The 23,245-nt window shown below is 41.0% G+C and overlaps 1 pseudogene; it reads left to right on the top strand.

The window, feature by feature from the left end:
- The first annotated feature begins 5,863 nt into the window (after positions 1-5,863).
- LOC137235103 (GPI mannosyltransferase 3-like) lies at positions 5,864-6,882 on the top strand (annotated as a pseudogene).
- Positions 6,883-23,245: the final 16,363 nt, after the last annotated feature.

The following is a 23,245-nucleotide window of genomic DNA, read 5'->3' as shown; positions in this document are numbered from 1 at the left end:
TATTATCTTCCGGAAATTCAAAGCAATAGATATTTAAAGTACGCTGTATATAATTGCTGTAATAAGAGCATTTAATTCGTTTTTCACAATTATCGTAAACTAAATTGAAATGTCTATAAAAAACCTCTGGGCTTTCAAGAGTGCCCCCAATTTGTTTTCCTTTTCAACTAGCAATTCTTTAAAATTGTCAATAGCCTCTAGAATGGTGTATTCACTTTTTTCACACCATGTGACTCACTCTTTTGATCGCGGTTAGTTGGTCTAAAAGATCCCCCAGGGCTCTGTGTTGTTGTTGTTCTTGATGTTGTTTTTAATAATGATGGGGTGAGCTCAGGAAAAGTCTGATCTAACAATTGAATTGTTACATTTATTTTTAAACGTAATGAAGTGTTTGGAATATTGTATTCAAAACTAGTCTGTTTACTATTTTAAAAATTTCTAAAGCTGTTTATATTTTGTTCTTGATTCATAAATTGATTATAGGGATAACTTGTTTCATAGCTTAAGTGAAACAGGTAAATAAGTAAAATTTGTATTAAATTAGCTAATTTCATATCGGTTTTTTATTTTTTTTATTTTTATCTATACACGTGTGAGTCACATTATACAATGATCATATTATATGTTTGTCTATAGTTTTTCACATCAATTATTTCTATATGTGGCCTTTTAAATGAAGTATCCTGGGCTAGAATTTTTTCAATATCACCATTACTAAGAATTCATTCAGTTTCAATTGCACGATATTCAAATCTTTATGCTCAAAATTTTTTCCATGTATCTACTATCATAAGTACAACGAATTGGTAGATCAAAATTATCATATTCCAATTTAAAATGTCGATAAAATGCTTGTTTTGCCTCAATTATTCCTCCAATATCAGATTCCTTTTCAATGAGCCCTCTACGAAATGCCTCTATAGCTTCATCTATAGTAAAAATTCTCATAGGCTTCCCTTCCGTTGAAAAATCACCTTTAGATGATGGTGCGATTGTTGTGGTGGTGAAAACATTGACAACACTTCAAATTCTTCTTCATCATTCATTAAAAGAGGCTCACTTTCTTTTAGTAATAATAATGAAATGTTGATTGATAAAATATCATTACTATTCGGCAATGTTAAGTTAAATTGAATAATTTTCGAGTTTTGAGCCAAGGGCGATGCAAACGATCCGGCTCGAAGGACCACAATGTTCGGCCTGGGTGCGTCTGAAACCGGCAATGGGTAGGCGCACACGGGTCGATCTCGGGTTGATAGTGCACTCGAAAGAAATACGAGAAAGGAAACACCAAGAGGAATTCCTCGTTATAATAATGTATTTAATTGAATTGAACGGAAATGTACAATGTAAAGATGACAAGGGTTATTTTACCTGTATAACAAAGTACAGCGTTGATCCTTGGACGATGCGTATCGGTAGGCGGTTGATCGAAAAAGAGGCCGGTTGTGCCGTTGATGGCAACCGCTAAGCCGCGAAAAGGTCTTCTGGTATTAAGGAGGGGAAAAAACCACACACACAACCACCCTTAGGTATACGTGCATGGGTGCTGACAACCTGCACACACACATGCACGTGTACGCAACGCATGCATGTGCCTGCATGCACACAAATGCGGCGTGAGTGTGGGTGGCTGGAAATATTAAAACATTAGGGAGGGGCGCCGTCAATCAAGTGAAAGTTAGGCATTGGGCCTAAACATGCCGCCCCCCTTGCGGTACGCAACCTCACAGTCCTCCAAGGATCACCGACCGTAAAGAAGAGGAACAAAAAATAAAAAACTTATAACTAACTTAACCTAACGACGGCCAGTCCGCCGGCTTGGCAGCACGCACGATGAGTTGCGTAGTGTGCGGGCTTGGTTGCGGATGCCTCGGTCATTCGCCACTTTCCCGTCTTGGATAGAAGCCTGAGCCATGTTTGCCTAGAGCTAGGGATTGCAAAAAAGTAAAAAGATATATATGTTCATATTTCTTGCCGTTTATTACAAATTCATGGGAAGTGAACAAGCATAGAATTTTGTATGAAGAAAATTCAATAAAAAATAACTTATTGTAATGATACAGGATTTTAAACGCACACCTCCATTGTGAATTCATACAAGTGGCGAATTTTTGATAAAACGTTCACATTAGTGAACAGCGAGTGAGTATTAATCTGTAGTTTGATTTTCTGGATACAAATTTAAAGGAAAAGCTGATTTGAAACAAAATGCGCAATTCATGGCACTTCAATTTAATAACGTCGAACACAAGAAAAAGAAACCTTTCTTCCATTCTCTGGCCCTTCGCGACAGCCGTCCTCCCTGTCAGCTATGATTTGCCACGTAGGTATGGCAATGGGGGGACAGAAAGATTTTTCACTTGTACGAAGTCACAATGCACACCTCTTGCGAATATGTACAACAGAAATTCAATAAAAAATAAACAAAAAAAGAATAAAAAGTGTAAAAATTCCTGTATTTCGGTCATTACCGAACATTTTCATGTTAGGCCTTGGTTGTGCCCGAGAGTACCCAACCGAAGATGGTACTCTGAGCCAGCAAAAGGCCAAACGTGGTGGGCAGAATCCCTGGTAATATTATCTCCGCATATACATCTGTTCCTAGGATGAGGCGGATCGGCGCGGATGCATGGAACTGCGGATCCGCAAGACGGAGATGTGCATACGGGGATGCGATGGCGCTGTCGACGCTGGTCGTGGGGGCCATTCGCCGAAAATTGGACACGACCGCCGCATGGGTTGCAATTCGTTTATTTTGACCGTGTCTTCCTCGTATGCGTAGTAGGCATCCTGCTTGCCCGCCAATGGTGCTGGTAGGGAGTTGGAGCTCCCGGGCGAGCTCATCTGCGATCACGGTGATGGGGGAGCATCCGTCGATTAAGGCACGGACGAGGTGTAGCCGCCCCCCAGCCTCTATCTTCACGACCGCGGTGGGTGTGATCGCTACCGTTGGTATCATGGTGGCGGTGGCCGCTGAATGCAGGGCTACGAGCCCTGATCGAAAGGCGGACACTGTGGTGAGCTGCAGCGGGTTGCATCCGTGGCTTCGATCTTGTGGCTGATGTCGTTGGTGCAGGCGAAGAGGCCTTGTCTCCGCTCTGCGGTTGCGCGAATATCATTTGCGTTGGGGGTTCCTGGTTTGCCGGCGAAGAGACCGGGTCTCCGCTCGGCCGTTATATGCATGGCGCTGAGCCGTTTCCTCTCGTGCTGCAGAAGTGGTCGAAATGATTTGGCTGTAAGCGGTATGGTCGGGCGAAGAGACCGCGTCTCCGCTCCGGTTCGGCTGGAATCTCGGTTTCGGGGTGGACGAAGAGGTCCAGTCTCCGTTCCAGCGTCCGACGCATATAAAGAGATTGAGTCGTCTATCCGCTCTCGGGGTGAATCTAGCTCCTCTTCCACTTGGACGCTCCATGGCTTGGAGCGGGCTTCTCGTAATAGCTGCTCCTCTTCGTCGATCGAGGCGATGTGCAGCATCGTGTGGTGCTTCTCGCCGCACCGTTTGCATCGCCCTTGGCTTGGGCACGCGTTAGAGCGGTGATCAGGTGCCAGACAATTTCCGCAGTAGCTTTCGCGAATGGTTACGTAGAGGCGCTCTTCTGGCCTTTTCGCCCGAAAGGTTGGGCACAAGCGGATAGGGTGTCGCTCAAGACACACTCGGCATTCCGATGAATAACGCGCTGCGTTCGTGGCAGCATTACGTTTCAAAGCGGCAAAACGACCCATTTTCCTGAAAGAAGTGCAATATGTTTGACTGGGTCGAGTCATTCTCGAGATGCAGGGGCGAGTGGTCCCTAATTGTACTATTGAGATTTGGGAACTTTTATTAGGGCGTGCATAAACATCTGTCGCTGCATAAAAAAAAAATATTCATATGTGACGCGCATTATGTGCATGGCCTCTTTCCCCGCACGTTATGTGCCTGGGTCTTTAGTGCCTTATTTTGTTTATTTTGTGTCACCCGGTAGCGTTTTAGTTAGCCACGGGCACACTAATGCTGCAGAAAAATTAGCATTTAGGATTTTCGGTTCGCACATTCTGGTACCGAACCGGGTAGAAAGTGTGTAGCGTGGGTTCTTTTGAGTCGCTGTTATTTGTGTTGTTGATGCTAAAAACCAACAACTTCCCTGCCCGCCACAAAAAAATGTTTGGACAGCAAATTGTATGCTATGTAAAGAAAAAATAAAAAGATCTTCGTTTTGGACGAAGAGAAAAATTTGTAGAATGAATCATTTTTTTTTTTTTTTTTTTTTTTTTTTATTACCCTTCGCTTATTTCTTCAACTTTTCCCCAAGTACGCTTATAGTCCTGTTTCATTGATGGCCTTTAGCAAACGCCACGGTTCCCGAAGGGTATTTGGCTCCGGTACCGATTTTTCCGGAAACGGGTTTTTGGGTACCCGTTTGCATCGTTTTATGCATCCCTAATATAATGTGCATTTAAACTCGGCATATATGTGTACATACGTTGGTGTAAGTATATGGACAGTCAGTGCACGGACCTTACCGCATTGGTAGATTTACTAACTTTTCTGACCCATTTTTCATTTTCTACTACTTCTACTACTTCTGCCACCAAGACTTAGATTCTGCCAATATTTCAGTATTTTCGCGCTGAAAGCGTATACTGCGATCATTTTAAAGTGTCTAATTGCCAAGCCCACCCAACTCACATTAGGAGGGGTACTGATTAAAATCAGTCAATTTTTGAAAAATTTGTGAACAACTTTAAACAAGAAATGAATTTTTGTTATTAAATGAATGTAGTGAATGCGCACGCATATATTGTGTCCTGCTCTATTTTCATCAGTTTGTGTGCACAATTCTGAACGAAAATAAAGTTTAAAGTAAGAGAACATGTCGGTGGTTTTATGGCAGTATTTTTGGCACATTGGAAAAATCTACCACTACCAACATTTTCATTATTTAAAGTCCGCGCCCTGGTATAAGCATACCAGCGGCAAAGGCAAAAACGAAAAAATACTCGCGGACATTGATACATACATATGTATATAACGTAAATTCCACAGAATTGAAGCAAACGGTAGATTGCTTCATTCTTTTCATTTTTACGCGTGGTTGGACAATGATGGTGATCAATGGCTAAACATGGTAAGTAAATTTTAATATTGATGATTTGATTATAATTAACCATTTATGGTATTAGTTTATATTATTAATTTTTCTTTTATTTTTCAGGAAATTGTTACTGGAACAAGACTTGTTATGTCTTTGTCAATCCCAACGGGAGGAAAATCGACAATTGTCCCTCATGTAGGACCTGCGTTTAAAACGTTCATTAGTGCACGCTTATGTAGCGCATCTCGGACATACATTTCCGACTGTGATGAAAACTACAATTATTGGGAGCCACTCCATTATATCTTCACGGGACATGGCAGGTACATATGCGAATATAGTCCCAAGTATGCGTTGCGCTCCTGCACATATCTGCTAATGCACGGAGTACCCGGATGGGTATATCAGAAATTATTTAGTCCAAGCCCGATACGTATATTTTATATGATCCGATGTATTTTATGCTTTGGTTGTGCAGTTATGGTACGTTTTATGTATAAATCAATTTGCCAGGAATTTGGTGTACATATAGGTAGCTTTTGGTATCAAATTCGCTGTGGGGTTTGTTGTTATTTTTAGTTACTTCATGATCAAAGTTTATTAACATGAGCAAAGTGAAGATATTTTTTGGACAAAACTCCGTGTATTAAAGCAACTAAAATTATAAAAAGGAGTCGCAGCGAATAATCTCTTTCGAGCAATAATCGATTTATATACGTAAATACAGTACTCTTCACAGGCAGCAAGTTAATGCCCAATAAATATCACTGCCTCTTTAAATTGAAATGAATCTGCTATTCGTAGTTCTGTTAATTTTTTTCGGTGAGGATTTTATCAGTATTCATTGTACAAACATACTATGTACCCGACTAATACTGGCCGAGTTTGGAAGTTGCACATAAGCTAACGTTTGGCTACGGCTACTTGACATCGAAATGGAGACAAGGAATTCGAAGTTATATCTATCCATTAATTATTGCAGTGTTTTATAAAGCACTCGCTTTTCTGAATTGGGACACTGTGCAGTTATTGATAATATTACCGCGCATGTTGTAAGCCACATTAACAACATATTCCGACCATAGATTTTTTTTTGTGTGATCTGGCAAAAGGAAATGGGAACTCTTTCTTATACATGTACCGTGGTTTTGGTTATATACAGGCTCGCGTACTTTATCGAACACCCTTGGGTCTTTAAATACAATTGCCTTGAGTTACTTTCCTTGGGTTGGAGACGGCTCAACTTATTTGTGGTTTGCAGCTGTTTGTCGTTTTTTGAGACCAACAGCGGCAGTTATTTGGATACCATTATGTATTTGTCATTTACGTAAAGGTCGTTTGCCTGCAAGTGAACTTATTTTTCAAACAGATTTTATTAATTGGATTCCTAGTTGGCGGAATTGGTGTATGTATTGATTCATACTTATATGGTAGATTAATCGTTACACCATACGAGTTCTTCAAATGCAACATTATACATAATATTGGTAGTTTTTATGGCTCCCATCCGTGGCATTGGTACTTCACAGTTGGGTTAACAACCGTTTTAGGAATCAATACGTTACCGTTTATTTTCGCTATAATTAACACCGTGGGTTCTAAGAGAGATTCTCCTGTACGCAAACAATTACTGGTCGTGATTTTGCTGTCAGTAGTTGTACTAAGTACTATAGAGCACAAAGAGTTTCGCTTCGTAACATCGCTGTTACCTTTATGTCTTTACATTACCGCGGATACATTAGCACGTTGTTGTAGTATACATTTTAATGCCTTGCCATTCAACCCCGTATTACAGCCACGTTAATCTCTAAAATCAAGTTTATAAAGTTGAGCCACCAGCTATGCAGGCATTTTAAAATATGTAAATAAATCAAATCTACAAAAAGGTTTGAAAACCACTGGTGAGGTAATGATCTAAGTAATCGAACAGCGATTGAGCAGGTGATTGTGGCTGTTTGCTATTGTGCTATGGAGGCTGATGTTGCTGCGATTGTGATTTGTGTACCACCACCACTTGAAGTTACTGTTGCGTTAGGATTATTGTTGAGCTGTTAAACCACTCAACGTCGTCATAGCCTGTAGTGGTTGAGTCTTTAGCATGGTGGCGGTACGTGCTTCATTGGTAGGTGTGATGGTGAAACTATGTGTCTGTTGGTCGGCTGTAATTTGTATTGCTGCTGACAAATTTGTGGGCAATCCTGCATTATCGCTTACTAATTGAGTTTGGGGTTGTTGCATCAAAATTACATGTTGAAAAACTCCATGGAGCTGATGTGGCAGATGATTTGCCTGTATTATTTGTACTTGCCCCAGTCCTGGTAGGTTCTGTATGGGCAATGCTTGAAGGCCAGGCAGTGACTGTAGTTGTACTAGATTGGAAGTGTTCTTCGGAACACTTTGTGCTGTTGCATTACGAAGTTGTTGAAATTGTGGTCCCGGTATAACGATTAACTGTTGGCCCTGCGCATTTGTAATTGTGATTGATTGGTTTGTTGGCAATTGTATGCCCGATTCCGATGCAGCGTTCAATGCTTGCAATATCTGTTGTTGGTGCTGCTGCTGTTGTTGTTGTTGAGCGACCTGTTGCTGTTGCTGCTATTGGGCATTAACCACATCTTGGACAGCGGCCGCCACAGCTTGCTGTTGTGGATTACCCGCCGAGGATTGTTGTTGGGTATGCTGAATATGTATAATATTGGCATGTGGCGGCAGTTGTTGATATTGCATTGCATTCAAAGGCGCCAGCTGCACCTGTGGTATTTGTTCATTAGGCGTAACAATTTGGGCACTTTGTGAAAATTGCGGAATAAGTTGCATTTGTGTTTGAGGCAATGAATGAGCGGCGGGCACTATATTATGCAGTCCAGCTGCGTTTAATTGATGTAAGGGTACATGTACTGTTTGATATATGGTTTGGCGGCCAGCGGTCTGTATGGGAACTTGTGCGGCAACTGTTTGTTGTAAAGATGGTGCGGCTTGCTGTTGCAATTCTGCTTGTGGGAACTGTATGAACTGCGGCATTTGTGCGGTTGATGTGCTTGCGTTAGCCGCAGTCGCAGCAGGTCTTATTGGTACATTTTGGGGAAGTTTGACCATTTTTCAGCTTGATTATGCCGTTGCCAAGTAACTGATTCAAATTTCCCAGCAAGCTATTCGACGCTGCCATAGATGTTGGTATCTGAACGTTAGTACTTGGATGATAGCTGATAGTGGTCCGGTAATACCAAAGATACCAGCTGTTGACGGTTGCTTCGTAGGGTCAAAAAATATAATCGGAGTTATCGATGCGGATGGACGTTCCTTTACGGACTCGGGCGTCGCACTCTTAGGTGGCGCTGCTACAAAGCAGTGGTGGGAGGTGGTGGCACAGTTGGATTTGGAACTGACGAGGGCTGTGAAAATCAATGCGACGTTTATTGTGCAATGTGCGCTGGAGCTGCTTGTGGCGAGTGAAACTGCGTGATTCCCGCTGGGACTGAGATATTTGTGCAGGTGTAAAGAATTTCGCAGCTGATTGGTTAAGGTCTACACTTGGTGGAGAATAGCTTTGATGTGGGGCTGGAGGTGTGATCCCAGGCTCTGAAGGTGTTTGCTGATAGCCGTAGAATGGCTGTTGGCTTAACTTTTCGCCTGTTGACTTGTTTGGGGATGGCGTAAATGACCCGGTTGCCGGCTGGACTAATCTGGAAATATTCGAAAGAACTCCAGTCGGTACCAAATTGCTTATGGTCGCAAAAAGACCACCAGCTTTCTTTTCCTCTTCCCTAAGCGAATGCGCGGTTGGTTGATTAGGGTCGTATGGGTTCAATTGCGCAGATAAGGTCTGCGTTGGATAACCGAAAGGACCGCCTGGAGTTGCAAGTTGGATTGGGAGTGGTGGATAACCCTGAAACGGAGCTGTACTGCTTAATGGACTCAGCGTTGATGGTGCTGAAAAGCCGCCCACAGTCCGCTGCGCTGACAGCCCAGGTATGGGAGCGTAAAGTTTCTTCTTAGCAGCTAATCGATAGGTATTCTGGCCACTTTGTGACGTGGGAGGAATCGAGCCGACGGCAGGTAAAATTGGCACCTCTGAGGTGCATAAAGTTTGGGTGGCTCTTGTGTAGGAAGGGTTGTCGCGTTGCTTTATGAAGCTGGAATTGACGTCACAGCAGTTGAGGCAGACACAGTCGGTAAGGATGTGAGCGACCTTGGCTGCGGAATATTATTATATAATGAATACTGTTGTGGTGTGGACGGCTGGAAAACGTTTCCGGACCATTAGATACGGACTTTTTGAAGCGTGAATGCAAGTCCATGGAGCAGCACACCAATTTTAATAACGCAGTTTTAGCTAATCGGAAACGTTTGTCGACCGAATTATCTGCAACACAGCAACAGAAAGATGGTACGACTAAAAGGGGTCGTGTCAGTGAATCGCAAACAGAGGACATTTCACGCATGTGGAATGATTCACGTACACGTATGTCAAGGTTAAGCACAATAGCCTACGGTTAGTACAATTTGTAGTCGAAAATATGTATCGTCGGTGAAAGTTCCAACCAACTGTTCTTGTTGTATTCTTTGAGTTTTTGAAGTGATCATATCAAATCGCCTCCCAGACTGTCGGTTTACCCCCGGGCTATGAGATTATCTCCACTTTTTGGTATTAAGGCCCATCTATGGTCTAAAACTTTTTATATGTGGTTTGAGCTTTCATAGACGATATAAACGTATTTATATCAATGAATATGTGCGATGGAAAACCTCATATTTCCCATCAATAAAATTAGGTGTTATAAAATACGTGACGCTTATGTGCATCCACAATTCATTGCGGACGTTATGAAACCAATGAAGATTTGTGGAATCATGGATCAGGAAGTACCTAATTTATCTGGTGGTGGAACGAGTGACACTTCCCTCTCAAAAGACTGGATCTAATAATCAATGAACAAAAAGAGGGTGAGTTTGAATTACTACTAATGTAAAGGTTTGCATTTTAACTTGTTTTATCATTTGTTGCCAGTTTTTTGCACAAAAGTTTCTGGTTTTGCTAGTCTTTCGATTTTTTTTCATTGGAAAACTCAAAATTTATGATTTTATTTTATTTTTTTTTTCACAAAAGATTTTGGGGGTGGGATGAATTTTCGTAAATTCTGTTGGCCGAGAACAGATGCATTATGTGGCAAATCATGGATCTGCGTTAGGGTTCTGATTGGCCTCGTTTCGGTGAACGAGAGCTGGGTTATGAAATTTTGAAAATTTAAAAGATTATGGGCCGAGTGCCTTTGTTTTCTGTGGCAGACCGAGGGTCTGCGTAAAAGCTTTCCTGGTATACTCGTTATGGAATAACGAGTGCGTGGGGAGATTTCTGGTGTCCTCGCTCGGGGTGAGCGAGTGAATTTGTGGGATATTTTTTGAAAGGCGGGATGTGGAGGAACGGGGGGATTGTTAAGAGAGGCTCTTGGTCCTCTCACAATCTATCTCCGTGGGAAGAAGGATCACTTTGACCAAAGGTCGTCTGACTTGACCCTTCTCGGTTATGAGGTCGACTACACGTACTCGGTTATCTTCGCCGGGGTGTACGTTGATGACTCTACCTAACCTCCATTCGTTGGGAGATAAGTTGTCCTCTTTGATGACAACTAGATCATCCACTTTAAGATTTTGCTTTGACTGTTTCCACTTCACTCGTTTTTGAAGTTCGGAAAGGTATTCAGTTTTCCAACGAAGGCAGAAGGTTTGATGGAGGGCCTTGAGCTTCTGCTATCTGTTTATTATGGAGGCCGGGCTTTCGTTCACATCCGGTTCTGGCGGCGCCAGAAGATGGCTGCCCGTTAGGAAATGTCCTGGGGTTAGTGGTTCCAGGTCCGTTGGATCATTCGACCCTGGACTGAGAGGGGGCGAGTTGAGGCGCGCCTCAATCCTGCACAAAAGGGTTTGGAACTCCTCTATGGTGTACTTATGGGGAGACGCGATCTTTTTGAAGTGGCTTTTGAAGCTCTTCACTCCCGCCTCCCACAAGCCGCCCATATGTGGAGCGCCAGCGGGAATAAAATGCCAGCTCAATGCTTGATGGCTATACTTTGAGACTATTTTGTCTCGGCTTTCGGCCAGAAAGGCTTTAAATTCGGATCGTAAAGATCTTGATGCTCCGACAAAGTTTGTACCATTGTCGGAGTAGATGTTCTTCGGACATCCTCTTCTCGCGATAAAACGCGAGAAGGCTGCGAGAAAGCATGGGGTGCTGAGGTCACTAGTGGCCTCTAAGTGAATGGCCTTAGTGGAGAAACAGACAAAAAGGCATACGTAGCCTTTTGACAGTCGACATCCTCTACCGCGGTAGCTTTTGATGTCGAAAGGCCCCGCAAAGTCTACCCCGGTATTGGTGAACGCGCGGGTAAAAGTAGTCCGTTCGCAGGGAAGGGTACCCATAAGTTGGGACTGTGCCTGCTTTCGATGAATAATGCAGGTTTGCAATTGTGGATGACGGCTCTGACCATCGTCTTGACATTCGGTATCCAGTATTGGGTTCGAATAAGACGGAGCATAAGCTGGTTCTCGCCATGAAGGGAGTCATGATGAGCCATCACAACTGTAAGGCGAGACAGCCTACAATTGTAAGGCAAGATGATCGGATGGCGCTCGTTGTATGATATGTCTTTTGAAGCCCCTAGACGCCCTCCTGTTCTGATAATACCATCTTTGTCGATGTATGGGTTGAGTGACAGGATTTCACTCTTCCGATCAATAGGTTCCCTATTTTTTAATTTTAAATATTCTGTACCGTAAAATTTTTTCTGGCAGACTCGTATTAATGCTTGAGTCGTTGCCTTAATCTCATCGGCTGAGATTATACACGACCTTTCATGGAACATTGCTTTAGTTTTTAGGTGAGTTCGTTTATAAAATCTCCTAACAAAGGATAGAACCTTTAAAGCCCTGGGTAAATTTGAAAAACGGTCGAGAATATCTACCTGATCTACCCTTGTCGTGGCATATGTTTGTGCCCTCCTCAACGGACGTTTTGTATTCGGTCTCTTGTGCTGGCCAGTGGGAATTGTCTTCTTGCAGCCAAGAAGGTCCCTGCCACCACAACGAATTGTTGACCAACTCTGAGGCAAGTAGTCCTCTGCTTCCTAGATCCGCTGGATTAGATTCCGAGTCCACGTGAAGCCAGTCCTTTCTACCGACCATATCGATGATTTTAGTGATTCGGTGTGCGACGAAGGTTGACCAGGAACAGGGCGGCCTTCTTATCCATGCGAGTACGATAGTTGAATCCGTCCAGAGGTGAACTTTTGCTGGCCCCAAATGAATGTTTCGGAATATTGATTCCATGATTTCTGCGAGCAGCACGGCGCCGCAAAGTTCTAAACGTGGTAGTGAGATGGTTTTCACTGGGGCTACTCGGGTTTTGGCTAGCAAGAGATTTGTGAAAATTGTATAATCCATTTTTACGCGCATGTAGATTGCTGCTGCATATGCCTTTTCCGATGCATCGCAAAAACCATGTATTTCGATGTCGTCCTCGGGCGTAAAATTTACCCATCGCGGTATCCTAATGTTATCTATTTCGTTATAGTGTTGGGTGAAGGTTTTCCACCGTTCTAATGTATTTGGTGAGACAAGCTCATCCCATCCGGTGCCTTCTAACCAAATATTCTGCATTAATATTTTTGCTACTATGACCATTGGCGCAAGCCAGCCTAAAGGGTCGAAAAGTTTGGCTATAGCGGATAGGATTGCGCGTTTGGTGATGTTCTCGCCCTTCTCTAAAACTCCTGCGGTGAAGTAAAACATGTCTGAATGCGCGTTCCATCGTATTCCGAGTGCCTTCACCGAGCTAGCCTCTTCAAACGCTAGGAAGTCCTCGCTGAGCAAATCCGTTTTGGGGATTTCCTGAAGGACTTCCTCACAATTGGATGTCCACTTGCGCAATGGAAAGCCAGCTGAGTGTAATGTTTCGCGAATCTCGTTCCTTGCTTTGATAGTTGACGCTATTGTATGTCCTCCAGATAAAACATCGTCGACATACATACTTTCTCGTAATATACCCGATGCTATTGGGTGCGTATTTTCTACATCATCAGCCAATTGTAGAAGTGACCGTATCGCGAGGTAAGGGGCGCAGTTTACACCAAAGGTGACAGTCTTCAGTTCGTAAAGACTGATGGGTTCGTTGGGGGATGTTCGATGGACAATTCTTTGAAATTTGGCGTGATTATCGGTCACCCAAATTTGCCTATACATCTTTTCTATGTCACTATTAAAGACAAAGCGGTACAGTCTCCAACGTAGAATTAAAATAGGCAAGTCTGCTTGGAGTACTGGACCTGGGTGGAGTATGTCGTTTAGACTAATGCCATTTGCTGTCGGACTTGACGCCTTGAAGACGATGCGCACCTTGGTAGTGGTACTTTCCGCCTTTACAACGGCGTGGTGGGGCAGGAAATAAATATCCGAATCGTCGGATGGTATATTATTCTTAATTTTTCTCATATGTCCAAGTGTTTCGTATTCGGATAACACCCGAACATATTCTTTCCCTAACTCTTGGTTTTTTAGTAATCGCCCCTCATTTCTGAAGAATTGTGAACATGCGCGCTTTAGGGACGGTCCTAATTTAATATTCTCAGGGTAATCCTGCCTGAATGGTAGCGAGACTGTATATTTTCCACTTTCATCACGTTTTGTTGTGTCCTTGAATAGTTGTTCACAATACCTTTCTTCTTCATTAAGCATTTTATTTTTGGGAACATTTTCTATCTCCCAGAAAGCTTTTAATTGGTTGTCCAATGCAACCTCGTTATAAAATGACATGATGCTCTTCGTTGGACTCGGTGCTTCGATGCGACCGGTTAGTATCCAACCGAACACTGTCTCTTGGGCCAAAAGTGTATTTAGTACATTCTTTTTCAGACCGCTCAGTATAATTTGGGGATATATGTCTCCTCCAAGTATGAGGTCTACGTCTTCGTTGATGTAGAACCTTTTGTCTGCCAACACCAAGTCTGGGAATGCCTGCATAGTCATGGCGTTGATATGGCAGGATGGAAGATTCCCAGTGAGTTTGGCTAGGACTAGAACGGGTGTAGTCAGGCTGAAGCAGGCATCCACTGGTGAACGTAATTCAATTTTGGATGCCTTTTTCACCTGAGCTGACACCGCATTTGTGATGCCTGAAACTTGGGCATGCATTTTTCTCGCTGGCAAATTGATTCTGCGTTTCAGTCTTTCAGTTATAAAGGAACATTCAGACCCTGAATCAATTAATGCCCGCGCGGAGAAGTCAGTACCATTATGGTGAATGTGTACGCGAGCAGTTCCTAATAGCACACCTGTGCTGGAATTCGTATGACAGGATGTCACATTTTTGTTCCCGTTTGAACCTGGTTTTTCTGTTTCCTGTCTCGCTAATGCCTGTATAGAAGTAGAGGGCCTATTATCGTAGGAGTTTTGGGGCGGGTTGTAGGTGGTGTTTTTCTGCAGGGTATCCGCATGCAGGAGCGTATGGTGACGAGAGTGGCACGTATTGCAGTTGTAGGAACTGGTGCATCTGGTCACTGTGTGTCCTGGGGATAGACAATTCAGACAACCACTTGTAGAATTTATGAATTTAATCCTTTCTGGAGGGGTTAACTCGCAAAAGCGTGAACAGTTTCGTAATCTGTGCTCTGCGGACTTGCACATTTTACACATTGCCTTTGACGTCGGTCTGGATACCTTTGTTTGAAAGGCACCAAGTCTTTTCGTAGGGGGTTCTGTTGATTGTCGCGACTCGTTTGGTTTTTGCACTTTCGAAGTGGCATGCCCTGTAAAACCAGACACTGTTTCAAGTGTCTGAAACCGATTAGACAGGAATTTATCCATATCCTCCCACTTGGATATGTCCATTTTATGGTCTATACTTTGCTCCCATAGAGCCAACGTGCTCTCTGGTAGCTTGGTTGAGCAGAGATAAGTCAGGATTGCATCCCAATTGGAAGTGTCAATTTTGTGGCATTTGAGGGACGAAATACAATTATTTATATCATTTTGCAGCTTTTTTATTGAACTGCCACACTCACTTTCTACCTTTTTTAAGTTAAATAAAATTTGTAGTTGTGTGTTAACTAAGATACGTTTGTTTTCGTATCTTTCACACAAGTTTTTCCAGGCCATCTCGAAACCTTCATTTGTGAGGGGGCATTTTTTAACGATATCTTTTGCTTCGCCCTGCGTTTTGTTGTTGAGATGGAATAACTTTTCCACCCCTTTCAAGCTGGAATTGTTTATATAAATTGCCGTGAAAAGGTCGCGAAAAGTTGGCCAAGACAGATAATCCCCTTTAAAAACTTCCGTGTCGCAAGCAGGGAGGCGAATTTTATGCGCATGAGGTTCTTGCTCAGGGTTGACGTTCTTTTCATCCTTCTTGTATTTTTCTGCCTCAGCAGATATAGACGCTGAACATCGCACGTAGATTGCGTATGCTGCCTTTTGCTTCTTTCTGATCGCCATAACGTCATCCGCTGACACCTCATCAGATCCCAATAGCGAATCAAACGCAGACTTTACCTTCTTCCACAAGAGCCGCAACTCTTCCTGCTGTATTGCAAGGGTGTGTTTGCTATGGTCGCTCTCCAGAATAAGGCTGTAATCTTTATCAAACTCTGCGATTGATTCTGCTAAACGGATGTAGGTTTCCATTGTTTTATTTACGTTTATTAACGAGAAAATTTCCGATTAGAAAAATAGAACTCTTCTGAGTTAATATGCCTGCCCAGCCCTAAATAAAAACTATTGAACTTCGAGTTTATTATTTATTTTGTTTATTGCAGACTCTTTGTCTTGGTAGCGACAACGAAAAGGGTTTATTTTATGGACTTTTTTGTCACAACAGGGACAACAAAAAGGATTTATTTTTGGACTTTTTGTCACAGCAGCGAAAACAGCAAAAGATTTAATGTACAAATTTTTGTCTCAGCGGCAACAACAAAAGGGGACCACTCGCCACCTCCACAAATAATGGGTGTATTTTTGAAGAAGTGAAAAAATGCGTGCGATATTGTAAAAAAGCGCCAAAAAAAGTGTAAAAAGTGTTTAAAAAGTGAAGTGAGGACCGGATTAATTAATTAAATTGAACTTAATTTCGTGTTTGTGAAGTACAAAAGAAACAACAACAAAAACCTATTTAGTATCGTGCGGAAAGTGAGGTTAGGTTACCCTCTTCCTTGTGTTGTGTCTGGAAAACCTTACCACTGGTGGGGGGATGGACCAGATAATCACAAGGACTGAAAATAAAGGCTAACAAACCGAGTGATTTAACCTTTGAAATTAGAAAAATAAATTTGGTGCTCACTAAATCACTTCACTGTTTTCACTTTTATTTTTAATTTTTCGCGCACTACACGGGGTTTTTTTCTTTACTTTGCAAAAAACAACACTCAAAAAAAAAGTGGCAAGAAATATGAACTTACTTTGTTTTTGTGGAAAAATTGATGTGATGGTTGTGGCTCCGGCGGCTGATAAAGTCGTGTATAGTATCAAACTTCCAACTTTTTGGTGGTTCTGCTGGACTATGCTGTGACAAATAAAACTTTTGATGATTTTTTGTGGCAATTCGTGCAAATTTAGTAGTAGGCAAATGTGCTGTGTTGTGGACTGTATATATAAAGAGGCGCTTTTAGTTCCTGGTGAGGAGGACCAATGTTCGGCCTGGGTGCGTCTGAAACCGGCAATGGGTAGGCGCACACGGGTCGATCTCGGGTTGATAGTGCACTCGAAAGAAATACGAGAAAGAAAACACCAAGAGGAATTCCTCGTTATAATAATGTATTTAATTGAATTGAACGGAAATGTACAATGTAAAGATGACAAGGGTTATTTTACCTGTATAACAAAGTACAGCGTTGATCCTTGGACGATGCGTATCGGTAGGCGGTTGATCGAAAAAGAGGCCGGTTGTGCCGTTGATGGCAACCGCTAAGCCGCGAAAAGGTCCTCTGGTATTAAGGAGGGGAAAAAACCACACACACAACCACCCTTACGTATACGTGCATGGGTGCTGACAACCTGCACACACACATGCACGTGTACGCAACGCATGCATGTGCCTGCATGCACACAAATGCGGCGTGAGTGTGGGTGGCTGGAAATATTAAAACATTAGGGAGGGGCGCCGTCAATCAAGTGAAAGTTAGGCATTGGGCCTAAACACAAGCGCATTACTATCTAGGTTTTCCCAAAATGGTGCTCCGTAGGTAGTTTTGAAAACAAATAATAATAATAATAATGAGATATAAAAATTAAAATTCATTGTGATCCCTTTGTTCACGTCAATTTAAAATGAGGTTGATATTAGAAAACAATGTATTTATATATTTACTTTACTTCTTCTTCTTATTTTATTTCATTATAAATTTAAATTACTATCCGATATGTATTTGAACAAAATATATGCTGATTTTAAAGCACAACGAATTTGTCGTTGGTTGATTTTCACATTACCATCAGTATGAAAATGATATTGACAACGCACAACACCTGGGTGTAAACTATATAATCTAGAGAGATTCATTCCATCACATCCTGTACCCTCCTTTTCAATGTTAAACACCGCCTTTTGGAGGAACTCTGCTATCCATACACTTTTTTCTTGCCCCTTAACATAAACTTTTATGTTCTTTAATGTTGACATCAAATAGTTTTTACAGATTTAAAACTATCGCTTCCATAGGACCATAATAAATTATAGTGGTGTAACATTAACCAATTAGCGTGTCGTTGATTATCCTTACTCAGATCCGAAAATTCAAATGGAGCTTTTATGTGGAAACAGTGGAATTCTTCATTCCTCCACACTTATATAATTTAGAAATATGAGAGGTCATTTAAAAATGTGGGCCCTTTAAAAATTTGGAGCCCTCTTTTAAAATCTGAGCTCGATACTCTCCTTCACTGATGAAATTTTTTTCTTACAGTTAGAACACAAAACAAACAATTCGAAGCTTTTTCTTATAGATCAGCCAGAACGAATGCGCCTAAATGCAGGCACACAAACTTACAAACTAAAAAGAAGATAAACAAAATGTTTAGTCTTCATATTTATTTGCGGTTTTATGAATTTCTCACATGCATATATATGGGACAGCATGTACACACAAACTTACAATCTAATATAATGCCAAACAAAATGTTCAATCTTCATATTTAAAAAATTATAATTTATGTATATGCTGTCATCTTTAAGGAGCTCAAATGGAAAATCATAATTTCAATATTAAGATAACCTTTAGTTAATTATGAAATTCTCACATGCATATATATGGGCCAGCATGTACACACAAACTTACAATCTAATAAAATGTCAAAAAAAAAAAAATTCAATCTTCATATTTAAAAAATTATAATTTATGTATATGCTGACATGTTTAAGGAGCTCAAATGGTTGTAATCAATGTGAGAACATGTTTTATTGAAACACAAAAAAATAATCAAAACTTTGTGATAAAGAAATCATAAGTTCAATATTAAGATGACCTTAAGTTAATTATGAAATTCTCACATGCATATATATTAGGCCGGGTCGATTTGTGGGGAGGCAAAAAAATCGCCCATTGCTCTGTGAAAATCATATTATAGGGATCAAAATAAGAAACTTTGCCGAAGGAACCATACCTCTAAAACGAATTCTGATTTCCCCCCCTTTGGGTCGTAGGGGGCAAATTTTGAAAAATCCCACTTTGAAATGCCTATGTTTTTTCTTTTTGGAGCTTATTTTTCTCTTTAGAAATTTATTTAGTCAGGACATATGTAAATGAAAAAATGAATTTAACTTAGTAATAGAAAAGAAATTAAAAAAAATTATTAGAAATTAGCGTTTTTACAACCCCCTTTTAAAACCAAGGCATCACTGTGATGCATTTGCATGTCGTAAACATAGTTGTGTGGTTTTTTATTCAACCGTTTTAAAAAATGAAGGTATCACTGTGACACAATTGCAGATCGTAAAATTGCTTGTGTTGTTTTTTAAGCCACCACAAGAGACAGAAGGTAGAATTGAAATTGCCCCTACCCAAAAGTTCGACCCAAAGGGGGGGGACATCAGAATTCGTTCTAGAGGTATGGTTCCTTCGGCAAAGTTTCTTATTTTGATCCTTAGAATACGATTTTCACAGAGCAGTGAGCGATTTTTAAATCGACCCGCCCTAATATATATGGTACAGCATGTACACACAAACTTACAATCTAATAAAATGCCAAACAAAATGTTCAATCTGCCCCTGATCGGGTTTCTATGTTTTATACTTATGGAAAATCTGCTAACGAATTTAATTAAATGAAATACAGCATGAGGTTTTATTTACTTATCTCTGCATATAATAAAATTGTAACAGGTTGATGTCTGTGCATTGAAGATATTCAAGAAAAACTGAGGGGAGAGGTCGTTATTGGACCAACGGAACCCAAATCTACAATTTTTAGAATTTTTGTCTGTCTGTCTGTCTGAATGATTGTCCGGGCATCACGTAAAAACTACTGGTTAGAATTGCATGAAACTTCACCATTCTATCACATGACGCCTAACTTAAAACTTAGGATAACCTTCATTTGGATATCTCACCCAGTTCCCAAGTTATTGCCCAAAATGTGGAACCAGGGTGACCAAAAATGTTGTTTTTTAACGATTATGCCCACCACAAACAAAAACTACTCCATTGAATTGAATGAAACCTTCACTATTATATTACTAGACATCTATCCTAAAATTTAAGACATCCTTCATCAGGATATCTTATCCGGTTCCAGAGTTATTTACCCAAAATTAGTTTTTCCAACATGGGTGTCAAACGAAAGGTAGAAATGAGCACTATATTGTGATGTGAGATCTACTTCAATATCTCAAATTATTTCGGAGATTTCACACAAACTGTGAAGAGGGGCAGTCGTAAAATTCGTTTGTAAAATATGCCTATCAAACGTACGGTACTAGCGGTGTCTTTGGTAATTGGTATTGGTAATAGCTTATCAAGAAACTTTCACCATTCTATCACATGACGTCTAACTTAAAGTCTAAGATAGCTTTCTTTTGTGTATCTTACTTGGTTCCACAGCCATTGACCAAAACATGGACCCAGGGTAGCGAAAAATTATTTTTTACCATTAAGCCCAAAATACACAGAAGCTCCTGCATAGAATTGAATGCAACTTTCACCATTCTATTACTAGACTACGGCTTCTTACAATTGTGCCATATGCAAAAATCGGTTATTTAATCATGTGGTAAAATAGATTGTAAACTATAAGTTACGCCTCCAACAATACATCGGCGAAAAATTTATTTTCTCTGCATGCTTGTACTCATTGGAAACTTTTTTATTACCTGAGGCAAAGAGCGAAGAAGCAAAAAACATTCAGAAATTACAATAAAAATTATCCGCAAGAAAAACAACAGCTTTTTCAAAAAAACTTAGAACTTATATTCCACTTTATATTTCCCAACAATTTATCAAGGCTGCCGAAATATTTATGGAGTTCTCGCTTTAAATGAAATTAATTATTGAAAAGAAATGGATTAATCCACTCAGCCAACAACAACTGTGATCACCAGATTTTCGGAGTTATTATGTTGCTTTCATCCTGCGTCTCTTTCTACTATTCGTTCAAGATATGAGCTCTCTTTGGAATATAATTCAACCATGCTTTGGAAGAGCAGCCATCATGAATTTGATACACAATATTCTGCCTAAGGCGGTAGTTACACGGTCAATATTTATCACGATATTTGGATAACGATAAAGGTGTATTCATCGTTTTGTTCTGAACTAATTTTTGTTAGCATTTTGTTAGTTCTTTTTTCACTTTATTTCAGTCAGAGCTTAACAAAAATTTTCTGAACACTATTTGTTCGGATCAAATTGATTTTGATTATCTGTCTGGACAAATTATGTCAAGAACATTTTTCTGTGTTTATCGTTGATTTTTGGGCTTTGCAAATAACTGCTGCCGATAACCCCTTACCGAGCTCTAATCAGCGTAAATTGCACGGTCAACTGTAAAATTTATCGGCGATTAGTGAAAATCAGCTTTTATGAAAGCGGCCGTGAAGCAACAATTCGCGACTTCTTAGTTCATCAGCAAATACGGGGAAGCGCGTTTTCTAAACGGATTCTCATAGTAGTCAAAATAATAGCGTGTGGTTATATACGTAGGGTAAAAGTATGAGTTATTTTCTCTGCAGCAATGTTGGCGGCCACCGTGGTGTGATGGTAGCATGCTCCGCCTACCACACCGTATGCCCTGGGTTCACACCCCGGGCAAAGCAACATCAAAATTTTAGAAATAAGGTTTTTAAATTAGAAGAACATTTTTCTAAGCGGAGTCGCCCCTCGGCAGTGTTTGGCAAGCGCTCCGGTGTATTTCTGCCATGAAAAGCTCTCAGTGAAAACTCATCTGCCTGGCAGATGCCGTTCGGAGTCGGCATAAAACATGTAGGTCCCGTCCGGCCGATTTGTAGGGAAAATCAGTAGGAGCACGACGCAAATTGGAAGAGAAGCTCGGCTCTCTTCGGAGATTATCGCGCTTTAAATTTTTTTTTATTTAATGTCATAGGAATGTAATGTATTTGACGTAAAAAGCCTCAAAATATACATTAAGCCAAGTGAATAAAAAACAAGAAAATACTTTTTTTTAGCTTTTATCTAAGTTTACCATTTTCTCAATATGAAATTATGTCCAATTTCCGAAATCTAAAGTAAAACCATTTACTTGATTTTTTTATTCACACAGGCCATTGCCTTTTATACATAAAAAGAAACATTAAAATGAATTCAAAGATGGAAATTTACAAAAACGCTGCACCTTCTTACCACCTTTGCTTGCTTTTTCTTATATCTCTCCTTACTATATTTTTTGCTTCTCAATTGCAGAGAGATAGTCACCAATTTTCTGCCACAGTGTTCTTAACAAATATTTTCAAATAAAGGGTATATATATTTAGCTTATGTTAGCGACTGTGCATACGTATAATTTTACAATATATATTTTTATTTGACAAAAATAGCTCAGAGCTGGAATAAAACCTAAGTGCGACCTGCAAACAGACGTGCGCCAAATTTCTGTGTAGGTAGGTAAAAATCACCACAAATAAAGGATTTTTAATACAACATATCTCCTTCTATGCATAGCATTAAAACCGGAAAATTTATAATGCCTTCCCGAAAACGGACCAACCTATCGTCGGCTTCGGCTGAGGCCAAACGAAAGCGGTTGGCAAGAGAACGATAAAATCAGTCTGAACGAGATTTATGCCTATCGTCCCAGCGGTCTAGAAACACGGCACCCCGGTCTCAAGAAACTTCTCCTCAGCGCGAAACGCGCCTTAGAGATAACAGACGTCGCATCGCCTCATCAAGATGTGTGGAAAGTAGCATACATCGTGAATGTCGATTGAATGCAGACCGGCATTACCAATCTGAAGCACGAGTCACGCAAACTCAGAAGAATGGGAACAGCGTTTAAATAGTGACCGTACCCGTCATGTAATCCTACGATCAATGCAAACGAATGAGGAACGATCATCGCGTTTATCTGCAGATCGCATGCAACATGAAATAGCGCGCTTTCTTCAAACCAACGAAGAACGAGACTCATGTTTGGCAACAGATCGCATTCGCCACGAAATTTAACGTTCTCAACAAAGCGATGAGGAACGACAGTCACGTTTGTCTGCTGATCGCTTGCAACACGAAATTGCGCGGTATATTCAAACCAGCGAGGAACGAGACTTACGTATAGCAGCAGATCGCATTCGCCACGAAATTTCACGTTCTCAACAACGCGATGAGGAACGACAGTCACGTTTGTCTGCTGATCGCTTGCAGCACGAAATAGCGCGGTCTCTTCAAACCAACGAGGAACGAGACTCACGTATGACTGCAGATTGCGTTCGCCATGAAATTTCACGCTCTCAAGAAGGCAATGACGAACGAGAGTCACGTTTATCTGCTGATCGCTTGCAACACCAAGGAAAGAAACTTGAATTTGACTGCTGACCGTAACCGACATCAAATATCGCGGATGTTGGAGACTGATGAGCTGTGTGACTTGCGTTCATTGGCTGCTCGCAGTTGGTAAAATGACAGGCAAGAAATTGTCGCTCATCATCTTGACGAAGAAAGGAGTCGCGTTCAAGAATCGCGACA

Source organism: Eurosta solidaginis, chromosome X, assembly GCF_040869045.1.
Source record: "Eurosta solidaginis isolate ZX-2024a chromosome X, ASM4086904v1, whole genome shotgun sequence".
NCBI classification, from domain to species: Eukaryota; Metazoa; Arthropoda; class Insecta; order Diptera; family Tephritidae; genus Eurosta; species Eurosta solidaginis.
The sequence above is the reverse complement of the archived record's forward strand: the minus strand, read 5'-3'. Positions and strand labels throughout refer to the sequence as shown.